Raw genomic sequence first — 18,876 nt, 5'->3', positions numbered from 1 at the left:
GTCCATGTTCTAGCCAGGTAGAAGGGAAAAGAAAAAGGCACATGTCATTTGTTTTTGTCCTTTTTTAAAAAGTTTTCCGGAAGGCCCCTCCCAGTAACTTTCCCTGTGTCTCAATGGCCAGAACAGCCACTGAGAGACACCTGGATTGGAACAGGGCACCACAGGATGTGCAGTTAGAGCTGTATATCTCCAGTGATCTGTTTTTTTTTTTTAAAAAAAAAGGTAGCCGAGGGCTTCCCTGGTGGCGCAGTGGTTGAGGGTCCGCCTGCCGATGCAGGGGGCGCGGGTTCGTGCCCCGGTCCGGGAAGGTCCCACATGCCGCAGAGCGGCTGGGCCCGTGAGCCATGGCCGCTGAGCCTGTGCGTCCGGAGCCTGTGCTCCGCAACGGGAGAGGCCACAACAGTGAGAGGCCCGTGTACCGCAAAAAAAAAAAAAAAAAAAAAAAGAGCCTAAGCAGAGACAAGAGATTGTCTACCTGATAGTGGCTTGACAGAAATCCAACCCTTTAGCCAGCATTTTTCATTTTTCCTCAGTAACCCTGTGAGGTTGGGTAAACTGAGGTCTCTTCATCTGCTGTTGACCAGCTCTACCTTTAAATGAAGTAATGTAATAGATACTTTTTAAAAACACTTGAGTTAGATGCATTTAAACACAGAACTGCAGTTTGTGATTTAAGAAGATATATGAAAGGGCTTCTTCATTTGTAAAGCATTATATATGTTAGACAGTATTTTCATACAAATATGTATCAATCACTGTATGTAGTTACATATAGTTTCAGGTTGCCTGTGAGCTTTCTAAAGTTGAAGACCTGTGATTTAAACTTTGAAAGCATGCCGAACCGCAACGTCAGCACTTCACATTGGATTAACACCTTTCCTGCCTTTGACAGACAGGCATCCCGATTAAATCATTTGAAACATAAGGTTGTCAGAGGCAACAGTTTGAATGAGTTAATCATAGGTATCCAAATGTATATAGAAGATACAACATGCTACCTTGAGAAAAGAACAAATGAAGCAGAAGAATATTCTTAACACCTCTCACGTAGTGAAAAATTTCCCAAAGTCCAACTGGAAAGGCAGCTTAACATATTAGTAACTCGATTTAAAATTGCATCTAGCATATGTATTTAAAAACTTACAGAGAACATTCTTAGGCCCTCTAAAACAAATAACTCTAAAAAGATTCTTGCCCAGATCGTCTTTAACTTATAATTTAGTTGTCAAAAAGGAATAGTGTTACGTAAACCAAATAACACTAGTACATTTACTTAAACCTTTATCAAGCACTTTTATCTTTGCCAGGTATAATACAAGTATCAGAATCAGGCCAATTTTGACAAGTTTATTCCAAAGGGGCAAGCTTTTAAAGAACACACCTAAGAATCTTATTCACTTGTTCCTGGCATCTTAACAAGCATGAGTTTAAGTTTGAAAAATGCCACTTCAGAAATAAGCATTTTAAATATCTCAGGTTTTACCACTGTCTATTCTCATCAAGGCTAGCAGTTTAAGAGACATCTCAAAATCTTTCTCTTTGCTGAGCTGATGTTGTTAGAATGGTTCCTTGGAAAACTGAAGTGTCCTTACACTTGAATCCTTTAGTGTGCATTTAAGGAATTAGTGAAGCAGTTGTCTACTGTCAAACCAGCAGAGGCCACAAGAGAGCTATTTTGAGAATAATCAGTGGAAACTAGGGGCTGAATAGGACTATCATAAAAGAAAATTTGTAGGATAAGTAGGATATAAGTTGGAAACCTTTGGTACAGTCATGAGAGCTCACTCAGCAAAAACAAGCTTTCAACATAGCTATTGTTAGAATAAAACAAATGGCGGTGGCCATAATTCATGGTCCTGAGAAAAAAGTAAGAAACATGGACTTTTATGCTGGGCATTTAGGGATACAAAGAGATACATGAAATCTATTACCCAGTGGGAGACCAGACATAAACACACAAAGACGCCTAAGAGGTCAAAGAGGCTTGGACTGAGTGCCAAAGAAATGCTAACGATAATTAGATCTTGAACTGTGCCTCTGGATGAGTTATCCTACAGAAGGGACAACACAGTCTTAAGTTGGAAATGAACCTGAATGTGAAAACGCTAAAACACTTAAGTCAGAAGGAGTGCTAGACATCATTTGGTTCCAGCCCCTCCCTTCATAATGAGGAAACAAGCCAAAAGAGAGTTAGTGACTTGCCAAAGTCCAACAGGCTGGAACTAGACTGTAGTCTGGGACCTCAGTCTTGTGCTCTTTCCCCTTCCTAGGTGCCAGGAAGCATACTTCCTACAGGTGTATTGGGTTGGCCAAGAAGTTTCGTTCATAAGCTGCTACGGAAAAACCCGAACCAACTTTTTGGCCAACCCAATATTACAGCTGGAGAGTAGGGCTATGCGGTATTAGTAAGAGAGACAATAAACTTGTGTTTTAAAGGCAAGACTGAAGGGTTTGGACTTGAGTCTGTAGGCTTGTGGTTTTCAAACCATTAGTAGAAGCTCCCTTTATTCCAATTAAATCTGTCTACAGAGAATCTCAATATCTCAAATGCACACATTTATGTTAAAAATTCAAACTTGTCACCATATAAATCCAATCAGTAAGGCTAGATAAGTTCAAAATTCTGAGATGAGTTATAGGTTACATCAGCCTCAACATCCATGATGATATATTAGTCAAATGCTTGCTGTGCCGCAATTCAATTAGAATATCTGGAGGTAAGGGCTCAGTATTGTTGTTTTTAAAAGTTCCTTAGACGGTGGTAGTGTGCAGCCACATCTGAGAACCACTGCCCTAAGTCATTGTTACAGGCTAGTTCGATGGTATTTGAACTTCAGTGTACATCAGAATCACCTGGAAGACTTATTAAATCAGATTGCTGGACCCCAAAGTGAGAAGGGGCCCCAAATCTACTTTTTCACATGTGATACTAATGCTGCTAGTACAATAACCACAAGTACTTAATCATAAAAGTCACCTGGATGCTTGATAAATAGATTCTTGGGCTCCTTCTGTGGGAATTTTGATTCAGGTGTGACTTGAGCTTTTTTTTTTTTTTAAGTTCTCAGATTATTAGGATGAGTCAAATCTAAGAAATACTGCTTAAGACAACAGGGAAAACTAAATAGCTACATGATAAGCTTTCAAACATCCCCTGACTGAAAATATTGAGTTGGTAGTAACGTATTAATTTATATATAATCATCAGGCAGCAATATATAATACGTAAAATGAGGGGTTTTTTTTTGGGGGGGGTGGGCAGGGGGTAGTCAAGCATAGAATCAGGTGTGCAATAAAGCAATTTAGTAATATTCCAAGTATGAAGAACATTTGAGCCAAGAAGGTGGCAGTAGGAATCGGAAAGAAATTTAAGCAATTGAATGACTGTTACCAGAACTGGGGCAGCTGAGGGAGGATCCAAAGATGAATATGACAGTTTCTCCTCAGCTGATCACCAATTCAGTGGTAACAAGGGACATAATGATCAATTGGATGGGGTCTCTCACTGGAAATGGGAAGAGACCCTTGTTTTACACATTATTTATAATTGTAAAACTATTAAATAGGAACACATTCATCTCTAATTCTGAAGTGAACTTTCACACATTAAAGAATACAGCAACAGTTACATAGCGGACATTTGCTCAACAAACCAGTTTATGAAATCATAGGCCAGACTATAGGGCAGTAACGATTGGCCTCTAGTACTCCCTCTAAAGCATTTCCCTCATATATGTTACTCTCCATTCATGCAGGGAATCCCACTATCCAGTTGAAGATGTGTCCAGGAGGTTTTCGTTTGTACTGATCCTTCTGTTTATTCACTCAGATAATCATTCATGCTGACTCTGGACCCTTTCAGTGTTCTTTAACATTTCCAAAGGTTGGCAGGAACGAATAAGATGAAACTCAGACCAACCTTAGACCATTTGGGGCTGCACCCCGCAGGCCTGCAAGTCTTCTAATTGCCCAGCCTCGAGACTGAAGAAAGAGCCCCAAGGCAGGGACAGAGACAATGATTTATTGGATAGGGGATCCTACCCCTCTGAAACAAGGGGTCACCCTACCATGTAGGACAGACAACAGGCAGGCCATGGCAACAATCTTTGCTAGTCAGGGGAGAAGGAGGCTACCATTTATAGGGGGAAATGACCGCAGGTTGGCTCATCAGTTACCAGGGAAACTAGCAGCTGGGGCAGGTCCCTCCCAGCCCCTCAGGATAACAACCATCTCCAGGGCAGATATTTCCCTTTAATAAACTAGCAGCTAGGGCCGTTCTGGCCTAAAGACTAGAACAATCACTAGCTGGGGCAGAGGCCAAGCACGTTCGTGTGAGCAGAGTGTAGGTGGAGCAGGGGATGTACAAAGAGCAAGAGAACAGCCACCTTGAGTGGCCTGGCCATACACTCCACCCCACATACCCCGCATGACCCTTACAATCTTGGTTCACCCCTCTTCCGAGATATCCCTGGGGTCAGGTACGTAGTGGTGCCCTGCAACCAAACACCGCAAATGCAATACAGACAACAGAAGCTAAAAGCATCAAGAGTGCAAGAGGTGGGCAAACCTTAGAGCCAGGCAGCTCATCAGGTCAAATTTTCATGGAATTCCAGAGGACAACAACAGCATCTCGCTCTAGTTCCAGCAATTCAACTCATTTCGCAGTGAGGCCCCCAGTGTTGCCCAGTCCACAAACAGATTCCCTCCATTCAGACTAGGGACAAAATGTAAGATGTTTTAACAGGCACCATACAGGGAAGGTCATGACCATCAAGCAAACGACAAGCAGTGACAACATTCTGAGATAACACTGCCTCTGCCGCCGCGTCCTGGCCTGCAGTAGTACACCGCTTGTCCACCCTCAGTCCTCAGAGCCGGTGCCGAACGCTGGAGAGGCGGTGTAACAACTGACCACAGGCTGATATAATGGTGCCTTTCTCCAGTAGGGGGCCTGGATTGTTTCAGCAGTCTCAGGTGGGGCTGGGTAGAAGACAGGTGAAATCTCTTAAGCTCCTTTCGAATCCTATTCCTCATGGGGCGGGAAAAGCAAACCACCGGGGACTTACCTGCCAGTCCCAGGGCCATTTTATAACGTGTTCCTGGGGACAGACCCTGCGGCAAGGGCAAAAGTAAGTTACTGTCCTGACCAATAGCTGGCAACGGTCCTTCAGTGGCCAACAGGTGAACTTGGCTTGTGTTGACTAGTTGCTTCTGGGTTATCATGGTGTAGGCACTGGGACAATTGCTCCTGGGATGTGTCACACGTCGAGAGAGCCAGTTTCCCATCTCAGTTGTTAAGTAGTCCGGTCATAGCCCAGCAGCAGTGGGTTAATAAGGAAACGCCAGTGTGCGTCATTCTTAATTGGCTCATTCCTGAACTTCATGGCCCGTAAAGTGAGTTCCTTGGTCACGATCGATGTCCATGGTGGGGTCCCATATGTCGTACACAGCTGTTTTAGACCCCAGATAGGGGGTTTTTGTGTGCTGCTCAATGACTCAGGTAGGCCTTTTGTAATGCCCTCCACCCGCTGTAACGCATTGTCAGCACAGAGCTCTTGTTCCATCCCACGGTATCGTTGCTCTGCCCCCTTCCACAGCTGGGACCAGAAGCCCAAGAGTACCCTTTCATTATTTCGCCGCTGCCTCAGGCCCCCACCAAACCCTTCTGAGTAACCGGCCACATTCAATTCACAAGCCTGTCCCTGAGTTAACATCCCTGAAGCTGGTGTCTGTAATTGTTTAGGAGTGGTGGGTCTGGGGTACGCTCGTCTTACCTGACCAGATAACACCCAATTATTTGATAGCGAAGCCAGGTGCTTGCGTTCTGTCTGTATTCACCAGCCATCACCCTGCAGTCAGATGAGCCACGAGCACGGGGCTGCTACCTTTAAACTGAAAAGAGACTCAGGTTAACAGGATATCAATATAACGGAAGAGAAAGACCTCTCTCATGGTAGTCAGCTACCACAGGGCCCCAAATGCTGGTGGACAGCCACCCTGGGATTTCCCCAGCAACGTTCCACCCCCCGTCCTTATTTCCCCACATCTCAGGGCTCACGGGAGTTTCCTCAGCCTCTTGGCTGGCTCACCAATTGGTGGGCTGCAAGCCTTATAGTTGCCCAGTCTCGAGACTGAAGAAAGAGCCCGGAGACAGAGACATCAGTGAATTATTGGATAAGGGGATCTTACACGTCCAAAACAAAGGGTCCTGGAGCGACACTCCACCCCACCAGGCGAGTAGGCAAGCCATAGCAACAACCCCTCCACCTGGGGCGGAAGAGGCTACCATTTATAGGGGGAATTGACCTGCGATTGGCTCATCGGTTACCAGGGAAACTAGCAGGTCCCGCCCAGGCCCTCAGGTTAACAACCATCACAAGGGCAGACGTTTCCCTTTAATAAACTAGCAGGTGGACCATCTGGCCTAAGGACTAGAACAGTCGGTAGCTGGGGCAGAGAGCAAGCACGTTCGTGTGAGCAGAGTGTAGGTGAAGCAGGGACTGGTAGAGCAGGGGATGTACAAAGAGCAAAAGAACAGCCACCTTGCGTGGCCTGGCCGTACAGACCGTCGATCTATTTCAATAAGATATTTGGGAGGAAAAAAGTGGTCTCAAAATAAGGGTGATATGGATTTCTAGTGATCCTAACACACCTCAGTCAGTAATTCTTGCAAAAAGAGAGAGGACGGCAAGCTAGGGAAAGCCTCTAAATTAGAGAAGGGTATTCAGGTTTCCAGGTGGGAGAGATTAACGATCCTCTCTAAATGCCCTAGAGAGCTGCTGAAGCACCAATGGCTGGAGACACTAAGGTGAGAGAGAGAGAGAGAGAGAGAGAGAGAGAGAGGGAGGGAGGGAGGGAGGGAGGGAGGGGGAGGGAGGGAGGGAGAGAGGGAGAGGGAGGGAGGGAGAGAGGGAGAGAGGGAGGGAGGGAGGGAGGGAGGGAGGGAGAGGGAGGGAGGGAGAGAGGGAGAGGGAGGGAGAGAGGGAGGGAGAGGGAGAGAGGGGGAGGGAGGGAGGGAGAGAGAGAGGGAGGAAGGGAGGGAGGGAGGGAGGGAGAGAGGGAGGGACGGAGAGGGGGGAGGGAGGGAGGGAGGGAGAGAGGGAGGGAGGGAGAGAGAGAGGGAGGGAGGGAGAGAGGGAGAGAGGGGGAGGGAGGGAGAGAGGGAGAGAGGGGGAGGGAGGGAGGGAGGGAGGGAGGGAGAGAGGGAGGGAGGGAGAGAGGGAGGGAGGGAGGGAGGGAGAGAGGGAGGGAGGGAGAGAGGGAGAGGGAGAGAGAGAGAGAGAAGACGCCAACAGGTGAGTTGAATTCTGCTAACGGCATTTCCCTGGGGAAGGAGGCTGAGCAATCCAGGCCTCACCAAGCAGAGGGTCACTTCCAGGAAGGGGAGAGCCTGACAGAACCCCTGGGAGTCTCCCAAGGCTGCAGCGACAGAACCGGAGACCTGAGGAGCCTCCTCCACAGTTCTGTCCTCAAGATGTTAGTCAAATGTTGAAGTTACACGGGATGGAGGCTAAAAAGCTCTGCTAAAAACCTTAAGAAAATGGTTAAAATGGTATGTATGTATGTATATTTGTATATTTTACCACAATAAAAAAAAGTTTTTTTTAACAGTTTTCGACAGACTATTGTTGGTGCTAAAGAGATGCTCAGGACTTACCCTTACTCTTAGTTGAAACCAACTAACTTACCAGATTAACTAACTACCTACCAGACTCTTAGTTGAAAGGCCTGGCGGGCTATGATGTAGGAACAGGGGCTGTTTTTTTTTTTTTTTTTTAATTAATTAATTTATGGCTGTGTTGGGTCTTCGTTTCGGTGCGAGGGCTTTCTCTAGTTGTGGCAAGCGGGGGCCACTCTTCATCGCGGTGCACGGGCCTTTCACTATCGTGGCCTCTCTTGTTGCGGAGCACAGGCTCCAGACACGCAGGCTCAGTAGTTGTGGCGTGTGGGCCCAGTTGCTCCGCGGCATGTGGGATCTTCCCAGACCAGGGCTCAAACCCGCGTCCCCTGCATTGGTAGGCAGATTCTCAACGACTGCGCCAACAGGGAAGCTCTTTAACGGGTTTTGTTTTGTTTTGTTTTGTTTTTGCGGTACGCGGGCCTCTCACCGCTGTGGCCCCTCCCGTTGCGGAGCACAGGCTCCGGACGCGCAGGCTCAGCGGCCATGGCTCACGGGCCCAGCCGCTCCACGGCATGTGGGATCCTCCCGGACCGGGGCACGAACCCGTGTCCCCTGCATGGGCAGGCGGACTCTCAACCACTGCGCCACCAGGGAAGCGCCAGGGGCTGTTTTGATAGGGGCTGTCAGGGAAGGCCCGGCTGAGAAGATCAGAAGGAAGTGAGGAGGTGAGCTCAGGAATATCTGAGATGGAGCTTTCCAAACAGAACAGCAACGTAAAGGCCATGAGGTAGGAGCATGTTGTTAGCATGCTGAGTCTTCATCTGGAGCGCAGCAAACCAGGACTCTGGTGGGAGGTGTGGTCAGAAAGAAAGGCAAGGCCGAGATGATGTAGTGCCTTGTGCCCAGAAAGGACTGGGTTTTAGGCTAAGTGATATGGGGAACCGTTAAGGGGAGGGGAGGGGATTTGACCTGGCCTGTTTTAAAAGGATTATTCAAGCTGATGTGAGAAAGGGCTGAGATAATAGGGGGGCCGAGGTGGGAGCAGAGAGTCGTAGATTACTGCAGCTGTCCTGTGAACGATGGTGGTTTGAGAGGGTAGCCGTGGAGTTGGTTATTTGAAGGTCGAGCATCAGTAGGATTCACTGGGTAATTTTAAAGGGTCTAAGGGAAAATGAAGGGTTAGGGTCACTCCAGAGTCTTTGGCTTGTGCAGCTAGGTGAACAAGGAAGAAGCAGATTTGCAGTGGAGCAACAGGAATTTGCTTTGGACCCGTTAAGATTAAGATGCTTAGCAGGCTTTCAATCTTAATTCCAAGATTAAGACGCTTAGCATGAGGCAGAGAACTGAATATGTGACTCTGAAGTTCAGGGGAGAGGCCAAGTAGGTGCTATCAATTTGGGAGTCCAACCTCTAGGTGTTACTTGAAGCAACTGACGTGCATGAGATTACCAAGGTTTGACTGTAGATAGAAACAGGAAGAGATCCGGAAGCTTGAGGTAGGTTAGGGTGATATGAATCTGTACTCACAGAAGCATCTGGGTGAGGAGGGGTGACTGCAGTTTGGGCTTCTAGTAACAGAGGTACTGGGTTTTAGGGCATGTTGGCAGGAATCCTCATGGTCTTTTAGAGCAGGTGGCCAATCAGTGGTAGGTATAGCCTCCTTCTTGGCCTCACCAGTCAGGAAGTTTGTGTTAGGAAGGGGGGATGTTGGGAGTGGAAGGTGGTCCACCTGGGGCAGACTGAGCTCTGTGCGTGCTTCCCAACCATGAAGCATAAAAGCGTCACAGCCCAAGGGCCAGGCTCCCTGCAGGCCGACGTCTGGCCTCTCTGGATCACCGCAGGCTGCACGAGAACGGTGCACAACAGGATCCGGCACAGCGGAGTTCCCCAGTAGATGCAGTTTTCAAAAGGGCTGTTTGTGTGCAGTCCAGTCAGTCACCCTTGTGTGAGTGGAAGGTGACAAGATGAGTTGCAGTCTCATGCTGCTGAGCCGGTCGCCAGTCCTGTTTCATTACATCCACATGCATGTCTACCCTTACTCTGCCCCTAGTTTGTGTTGCCATTACTGTTTAACTCTCAAGGAACAACTGCATTTCCTTTCCTTTCAAATTCTCAAACAGGACCTCACTGTGTCCCCCCAGGTCCTGTCAGCTCATTTGAAAGGGTTTTTCGGGCATCTCCAAGGATCCTCCGCCAACTCTGCCCATGAAATTAATAATAATGAAGCCAGACACGGTGCCAGGATGGGAGACACCCAAGAGGACAAGCTTGGTGACTTCTATATATATACACAAACGACAGCAAAAGAGAGACACATCTTTTGGAACTGGATTAGACTTAGTTGGTAAAACCTGGAGTCATGCTTCCTATTTTCTAATGCTTGTTCTTGAAAGAGTTACTAGAGCAGCACTGAATCATTTTCATAAACTGGGCCTTTCTGCACTTTTCACATTACCCTGTAATCAAACACCCTCCCCTCCAGTCTCCAGCACACCCTCCCTATGCAGCTGCTCTGAGTGTGGGACAGGCCAATGATAAGGGTTCCATGTTGGGGCCTCAGAGGTGCATGGCGCTTCTACACAGAGCCACGCTAAGAGGAGGCAGGGGCTTACCCAATCCCCATCTTAAGGCAGCTTTGGGTGTGGATTCATTAAGCTTGCAAAAGGGGCACCCAGAGAATGTGCAGCAGGAAAGATACTCAGGGCACAACACAGTGCCTTAAATGTGGAAGGATTTAATACACGTTTGTTGAATGAAAAAAGGATAAGTGAGATTGAGAACCAGAAAAACGGGTCCTTGCTAGGCTCTGCCACCACTTCACCGTGTGCAAGTCTCTTTGCATTTCGGGGCTTTAGGGTCCTCACCTGTAAAACGAGAGAATTGGACAATATGACCTTCATCAGCTAGCTTCATCAGCTTCTCACAATTAGATGATTAACCCCTTTCAGGAGGGCAGACTGGAGAACAGTTAAATGCATGGCCTTCAGAGCCAGGCAAGTCAGGACAGGAATTCCAGCTCTGTCACCTAGAGTATGACATGGCCAGTGCGCTCAAATTCTCCAAGCTTTCTGCACCTTCAAGTAACAAGGTTATTGTGGGGATTGAATGAGATGCTACAGGAACTTATTACAGAGCCTGGTATATAGTAACTGTTCACTTACTGATAACTGTTATCAATAGTGTCAGTATTGCAGAGATGGTGGTGATGAATCAGAAAGAAAGCCTCTTGGAGAAGTCGGAATTTGAGCTGAGCCCTAACAACTAGGTGGGATTTAGAGAGACCCAGGGGGGAGTAAGGTGGGAGAGAGGGGCTCATAAAGGGCAAGGGTCATATAGAGGCGGTAGAACAGGAGGGATATTTCAGGCAGTGGTGGGAGCTGCAAGGAGAAGAGAATTACCCGGTAGGAGAGACCAGGGAAGTCACAGCCCATAGGGCACACACGGGTGCTTACGTGGGGATCTCTAAGGAAAACTGCACGTAGGAGGCTCCATGACCCCAGCACTCTTTCTAAGCCCCTGGATCCTCCCTACTGCCTAAACGTTCAAACTCTGGACGAGGGATACAGAGCAGCTGTCACTTCTAGGCCATAGAGTCATTTCAAATGCTGTCATTTTTCAAAAGGGAATTTAATTCTGTAAGTTTTATTCCATAGATATTAATTGACCTTATTTGCTCATACTGAAGTCAGCAGAGACTAGAGGCAGAAGTGGAAAAGGCTTCCCAGTCCCAGATGAAACCCCAAAGACCAAATTAGTACTTTTAGAAGAACACCCACAAAGGGATTTTCCAAAACGTGCACCACCTTGTTTTATAATTCAGGGCTTGAAAGAGAAGCCAGGTTGCCTGTCGCAGCACACAGAAGGCTGATAGCTCAGCTCATGAGTGTGCATTTCAGGGACAAGGTGTCTGCTGGGTAGCACCACCTGTACCCCAACTTACTTTCCTGGGCACCCCATTCGTTCCAGACAAGAGGGCTAGCCAGGTCAACCTGACACGGCTGCTGAATTATCTAGACGCTCCCAGCACACCCCACCCTCTCTCCCTGTGCAGAAAAGCCTCCTTAATCAAGAAAACTACAGTGGGAGGCATGTCGAGGAGACTTCCCCCCAAACTACTAAAACATGACCTACTTAAGTAACATCCAAACACCTGCAAGGGAGAACAGTGTGGAAATGTTAGAGATGGGATCACCCATGACATCAGCTGTGTAAATTGAGGACGTACATCATGGTTCTCTTTGTCCTTTGACAATGTAAACATTGCATGTTTTTCATTCATTAGAGACTGAAATAAAAACCTACAGCCTAAGACTGAAAAAAAACAAACAAACCTACAGCCTTCGTCTCACGAGGAGATAAACCACTGCTGCGCAGATTTTGTCTCCCTCCTCCAATCGTTTCATCGTCCAATTCCTCTGACTTGTTCTCAGCTGAGGAGACCCCGATGTAACGTCAGGGGCTCCAGAACCACCCCCAGTTGCCTGTGATCCTAACGAAATGCTCCTCATCACAGAATTATTTCTTCATGGTCAGGTTTCCTACAGAACTCCAGGAGGCTCCTGTTCAAAGGTGAACACGCCTACCCACAGCACTGAACACTTTAATGGTCATTCTCACCTGTGCAGCAATTCATTTCTCAGGTAACCAGCTGCCAAGTTGGAAAAGGAGAACAGGGTCTTGGGGAAGGGTTTTCTGGAACGTGAAGTGTTGAAGAGAAGAGTCCAAGGTACAATGTACTCCACACAGAGCAGAGAGCTCAGCCATTGCCCAGGAAAGTCAGCAGAGTGGAGTCTGTTGGGCATCCCAGAGTTTGTTCCTTTGGGTTCCTCAAGTTGTATTTCCATGCAGTGAGCGCAGCAATGGTGGTGGCAGCCTTGCTCTTTCCACACCTGTTCTTTAAAGCTACACCACACAACAGGGGCCCCTCTTGTGTGACCTTGGGCAGCAGGAAGCCCAGAGCACCTGGGATATTGGGAACAAGACACTGAAGAGAATGTTTCATGATGGTTCCTGTTGGCTCCTGGTTTTGATATTTCATCTGGGTGGAAATCGTGCACATCTATGGGGACTTTTGAATAAACATGCCTCAGCTGTCCGTGTTGCTGCACCAACCCTGGCAGGTTTGATGCTAAAAAACAAAATCTGAGAAGCTCTACTTCAACTGGTAGAGGTATGATACGGTATGGTCCACAGCCCCTAGGGGGTCCTTTGATGTCCTTTTCATAATAACACTAACATCATCTGCCTTTTTCTCTGTGTTGGCATTTTCACTGAGAGCACAAAACTGGTGCTTGGTAGGTAGGTAGGTAAAACCGATGCCTTAACACGGTCAAGGCAGTATTCTTCACTGTATTCCTCACTGCCAGACACCGGCAAGGAGAAAAGCCATTTCCACTTAAGAATGTCCTTTCTGAAGCAGTAAAAAAAATATTAATTTTATTAAATATTAACATCTTTTTAATATTCTGCATAGGGATAGTTGTCTTGAGGCAAAGCGCCTGTACAGCTGAGTTGCAAGCTGAACCATCCGCAATGCATGGGATGCCATTGCAAAAGGAGGAAGGACAGAAGTGATTATTCAGACTCAATTACTCGGCAGACATTTTCTCAAAAATTAATGAAGTAAGTCTGTCACTGCAAGGAAAACAAATGTCCATATTTGTGGCCAGTGATAAAATTTAAGCTTTCAAGTAAAAATTAACATTTTGGAAAGCCGGTACTGCTACTTAAAGACTTTTCTGATGAGGTCGGTGATGGTGTAGATGAATGTGATCTTTTTTATCTATACTGAAACACGTTTCAGTATAGATAAAAAAGATCTAAATACCTCAGCTGAATCAATATTTTTCAAATGACCGATGATTTGTTATGAACCATGCATGGGTAAAAGAACCAAACTGAAGGTAGACCTATGGATTTTAATACAACAGGGCACAAAAAGAAATTCATTGATATGGTTTCAGATTCCTCACTGTAACTGACCTTTAAGAAACGACCACTTGGGGCTTCGCTGGTGGCGCAGTGGTTGAGAGCCCGCCTGCCGATGCAGGGGACACGGGTTCGTGCCCCGGTCCGGGAAGATCGCACGTGCCGCGGAGCAGCTGGGCCTGTGAGCCATGGCCGCTGAGCCTGTGCATCCGGAGCCTGTGCTCTGCAACGGGAGAGGCCGCAGCAGTGAGAGGCCCGCGTACCGTAAAAAAAAAAAAGAAACTACCATTTGTCGAGTACTGATATAGCATCAAAGACTAATATTCAAAATTATCTGGAAAATCTATTTAAAAAACTGTGAGACCTAATTTTCTTCCTATACCTCACCAGAACAATATATCACAAACAAATTAACGCATAGCAGACATGAGAACCCAACTGTCCTCTGGTAAGCCAAACATTAAAGAGATTTGAAACGTCTCTTTTCACTAAGTTTATTTTTTGGAGATATATCGTTATTTTTCATGAAAATTTTATATTTTACATCAAAATGGGTTTATTTTTGTTATTTTTAGAAGAATTAATAAGTATTTTAAATATATTACTTTTAATTTCTAATGTGGTAAATATCAATCAGTATAATCCACATTAACCGAAGCATAATTTTTAAGTAAGTTAAAGGGGTCCTGACACCAAAAAGTTCGAGAACTGCAGGTCTGGTGGGGACTTTGGGTCGAATCAGCCGAGGCCCCAGTCATGACTCTGCTACTAATGCGCTATGGGATCAGGAGAGGACCATGTGGCTGGTCCTCAGTTATCTACATATGTAGGATAGCAAAACTATTCCTCCCTCATAGGCTTGTTATGGACATGAAACAAAGCAAAGTAATCTGCCTCATGTCTGGCACATAGTAGGAACTAAAAAAAAATTAAAAATTTAGTTTCTTTCCTATAAAGAGATGTTATTTCCAGTATGTAAGACTTCTCTTTTCGTAGGTCTAAAGTCACAATCTTTTTAATGCTTTGAGGATCATCTGCTAGACAATTTCAAGACCTCCAAGAAAGGAAATCTCTTCATATGAGATTTTAGGAGCTGGAGGGCCATTAAGGGCTGCAAGTCTCAGGTTCACATTAGCTACAGATTAGTTCACCAACCTGCAAAGAACACAGCATCTACTCTAGGGACTTCCCTGGCGGTCCAGTGGGCAAGACTCCATGCTCCCAATGCAGGGGGCCCGGGTTTGATCCCTGGTCAGGGAATTAGAGCCCACATGCCGCAACTAGGAGTCCACATGCCACAACAAAGATCCCATGTGCTGCAACTAAGACCTGGAGCAGCCAAAATAAATAAATAGATAAATAAATATTTTAAAAATTGAATAAAATAAAAATTATTTAAAAAATAATGTCTACTCTAGGATGGGGTGGAGGGGTTAGGATGGGGTGGAGGGAGGGTGGCGGGACTAGAAAGGGAAAAGTAATCTGCTTTAGGGGGAAAAATTATGCAGGTGAGTACATCCAAGCCAATGTATAGGAAGAGGGTGATCTGACGTGTGGCATCCCATAAGAGAATTGAAAGTTTGGCCCGGAGTTTTCCTGGACTTATGCTTTTTAAAGAAAATGTTGTGCTATGATTCATGTTCTTTTAATGAAAATTTTGGGGACTTCCCTGGCAGTCCAGTGGTTAAGACTCCACACTTCCAATGCAGGGGGCTGGGTTCAATCCCTGGTTGGGGAACTAAGATCCCACATGCTACACGGTGTGGCAAAAAAGAAAAAAATTAAATTAAATTTAAAAAAATAAAATTTTACTGATATAAGTGTGGATTCACATGCAGTTGTGAGAAATAATACAGAGATCTCGTGAACACTTCACCCAGTTTCCCACAGTGGTAACATCTCGCAAAACCATAGCTCAATATCACAGCCAGGATACCGCCTTCAATACCATCCACCCATCTTAGATCTCCCCAGTTTCATCTATACACCTTTGTGTGTGTGTGTGTGTGTTTAGTTCTATACAATTTTATCACACGCTCAGGTATCCACCACAGTCACCTGACAACTGTTTTCCATTTCTAAGCTTTTCTCATTTCAAAAGTGTTACATAAGTAGAATCATACAGCATGTCGTATTTTGGGATTGGCATTTTTCACTCAGCATTAATTCATCCAAATTGTTGCATGCATCAGTACTTCATTCCTTGTTACTGCTGACTGCTGTTTCACAGTGTGGACGGACCGCAGTTTGTTTATCCTGTCGAAGGACATCTGGGCTGTTTCCAGTCTGGGGCTATTACAAATAAATCTGCTATGAACGTTCACATACTGATTTTTGTGTGAACACAAATTTTCATTTGTCTGGAAAAGTGCCCAGGAGTGTCATTACTGGATAGTATGGTAATAGCATGATTCATTTTATAAGAAACTGCTAAACCGTTTTCCAGAATGGCTGTAGCTCTTACATTCTCAGCAGCCACGTATGAGTGATCAGTTTCTATACATCCTTGCCAGCAGCACCGAACACCAAATTGTTGTCACTATTTTTTATTTTAGGCACTCTGATAGATACGTAGTGATATCTCATTACTGTGGTTTTAATTTGCATTTCCTTGAAGGCTAATGATGCTGAACATCTTTTCATGTGCTTATTTGCCATCTGTATATCATCTGTATTCAGAAACATCTCTTCTTATCTTTTGCCCATTTTCTGATTGGATTTTTTTTTAACTGTTGAAAATGGTTTGTATTGGGGCTTCCCTGGTGGCGCAGTGGTTGAGAGTTCGCCTGCCGAGGCAGGGGATGCGGGTTCGTGCCCCGGTCCGGGAAGATCCCACATGCCGCGGAGCGGCTGGGCCCGTGAGCCATGGCCGCTGAGCCTGCGCGTCCGGAGCCTGTGCTCCAAAACGGGAGAGGCCCGCGTACCACAAAAAAAAAAAAAAAAAGAAAGAAAGAAAATGGTTTGTATTGAAGTGGAAATCCGCTTACTTTTGCCCATAGGAAGCCCATCTTGCAAAATTTATTTAAGTGGAAGTTAGCTTTACCCCACAGCAATTTCAGAGGTGCTAAGGGTTGTTTATGCCCACCTGGTAAGTACCAGTTTTTAAGATAGGGTCAGAAAACAATAAAGCACGTTGACTCCCTAGATGCTTAGATGTTCCTGCCTTCTGGGGATACAGATTCACACACATTCACACACACACATACACACACACACACACACACACACACACAGCTCTGCTGATTTATATACATTTTTTTGAGCAAAAGGGTGCCAAGCCCAGTATGAGCTGCCTCAGGTGAAGACATGGACTGAAGGGGCTTGTTTCCATCTAGAGCACCTGGCTGTTCCACAGTGATGGTCTTGAGGACCACCTGGGCACAACTGAGAGGGTTACCCAGGCTGATTACTGGCTCCATCTATAGATACTGGGCCCAGAACAGACTCAGCTTCCAGAGAGTCACATGGCCAGGGGGGTGTGGGCAAGAATTAAGGAATGGGCTGCAAATGCCTCTAAACTGGGGGGTTGGAGGATAGGACTTGGAGAGCAGGCGGTGTGGAGGAAGGTGGCTGCTGTGTATTATTCGACCTTAGTCAGCAATCCCAACATTTCAGTCCTCTGCCCCTACCTACCTTATCAAGGCTCTTAACGTATCGGCACCGGCCAGCACTCCACAACTTGGAAAGCTTTTCTAAGCCTAACAAAAGACTAAAAATTTATCTGGAAGTGCTCTTCATTTCAAGCTTTGATTCCACTGTCTGCACATCCTTTCATGTCGCATAAAAAGACTCGTGGCACTGACCTTGCCCTGCTGAACACAGCTCTACCACTTGCTCAGAGGAACTGAACATGTCTGTTTTCTCCTTCAGAAAAAAAAGACAAAACTTTTCCCATTTCCATTTTCTCTTCAGTCCCTTTTAAAGGATAAGCTGACAGTGAAACACATTGATTGGATATGTTATTTTTAACTGAATTTTTAATAGCACATAATTTGTTCCATCTGAGAAAAGGCCGATGGCATTGTCACCAACCAGGCACAAATCGGGATGGATTATTTCCAGCATTTAAAAAAAAAGTTTACTTAGATCCACATTGCACTGGTCACTCAGTGTCATTGGCATTTCCTGACGCTGAAGAGGGGCCAAGCCCTTAGCTGCTCCTCTCATCCCTTGAGGCCACGTGCCTCGCACAATATCAAAGACCTTTTGCTCACCACACCCCCACCCCTCCGTGGCTTCTGCCAACAGTTTCAGGGTGGCCGTGGAGGGGGGGCATGGTGGTTCCCGTTGTGCGGACAGTTCACAGTGAACCTAACTCAGCCATTGGCAAAGGCATTACGGGGTGTCACGCATCAACAGGCAAGCTTTTGGCTTCTCTGGGTACTGTTCCCAAAGCACACAGCCTCTCGTTTGAGAAGAGGGAGCAGAAACAGCCAGCAAGCATTTAGGGAGGACAAGAGATAAGATGGTTCTAGGGCCCCCATGTTGACCCATCCAGCTCTCATCTGCCCTTCAGGGGCTCCAGAATTCAAGACATCCATAAGAAGGAAGGAAAGAAGAGTTACGTGTACACCCATGCTCATAGCAGCATATTCACAGCAGCCAAAAAAGGTGGAAACAACCCAATCGTCCCCAGATGGATGAACAGATAAACAAAATGTGGGGTATAACTGCAGGTGGGAATGTAATTTGGGGCAGCCACTATGGAAAACAGCATGGAGGTTCCTTAAAAAACTAAAAATAGGGCTTCCCTGGTGGCGCAGTGGTTGAGAATCTGCCTGCCAATGCAGAGGACACGGGCTCGAGCCCTGGTTTGGGAAGATCCCACATGCCGCGGAGCAACTAGGTGCGTGAGCCACAACTACTGAGCCTGCGCCTCTGGAGCGTGTGCTCCGCAACAAGAGAGGCCGCGATAGTGAGAGGCCCGCGCACCGAGATGAAGAGTGGCCCCCGCTTGCCACAACTAGAGAAAGCCCTCGCACAGAAACAAAGACCCAACACAGCAAAAATAAATTAATAAACTCCTACCCCCAACATCTTCTTTAAAAAGAAAAAATAGAGTTACCACATGATCCAGCAATCGCACTCCTGGGTATATATCAGAAAAGATGAAAACTTTAATTTGAAAAGATACATGCACCCCAATGTTCACAGCAGCACTATTTACAATAGCCAAGACATGGAAACGACCCAGGGCCCATCAACAGAAGATTGGGTTAAGAAGATGTGCTGTAGGGCGGAGTCAAGATGGCTTACTAGGAGGAGACAGAATTCGCATCTCCACACAACTAGGGCACCTACCAGGCACCGGTGGGGGACCATGGACA

This window comes from Leucopleurus acutus, assembly GCF_964270905.1.
Source record: "Leucopleurus acutus genome assembly, chromosome: 13".
Taxonomy (NCBI): Eukaryota; Metazoa; Chordata; class Mammalia; order Artiodactyla; family Delphinidae; genus Leucopleurus; species Leucopleurus acutus.
The sequence above is the reverse complement of the archived record's forward strand: the minus strand, read 5'-3'. Positions refer to the sequence as shown.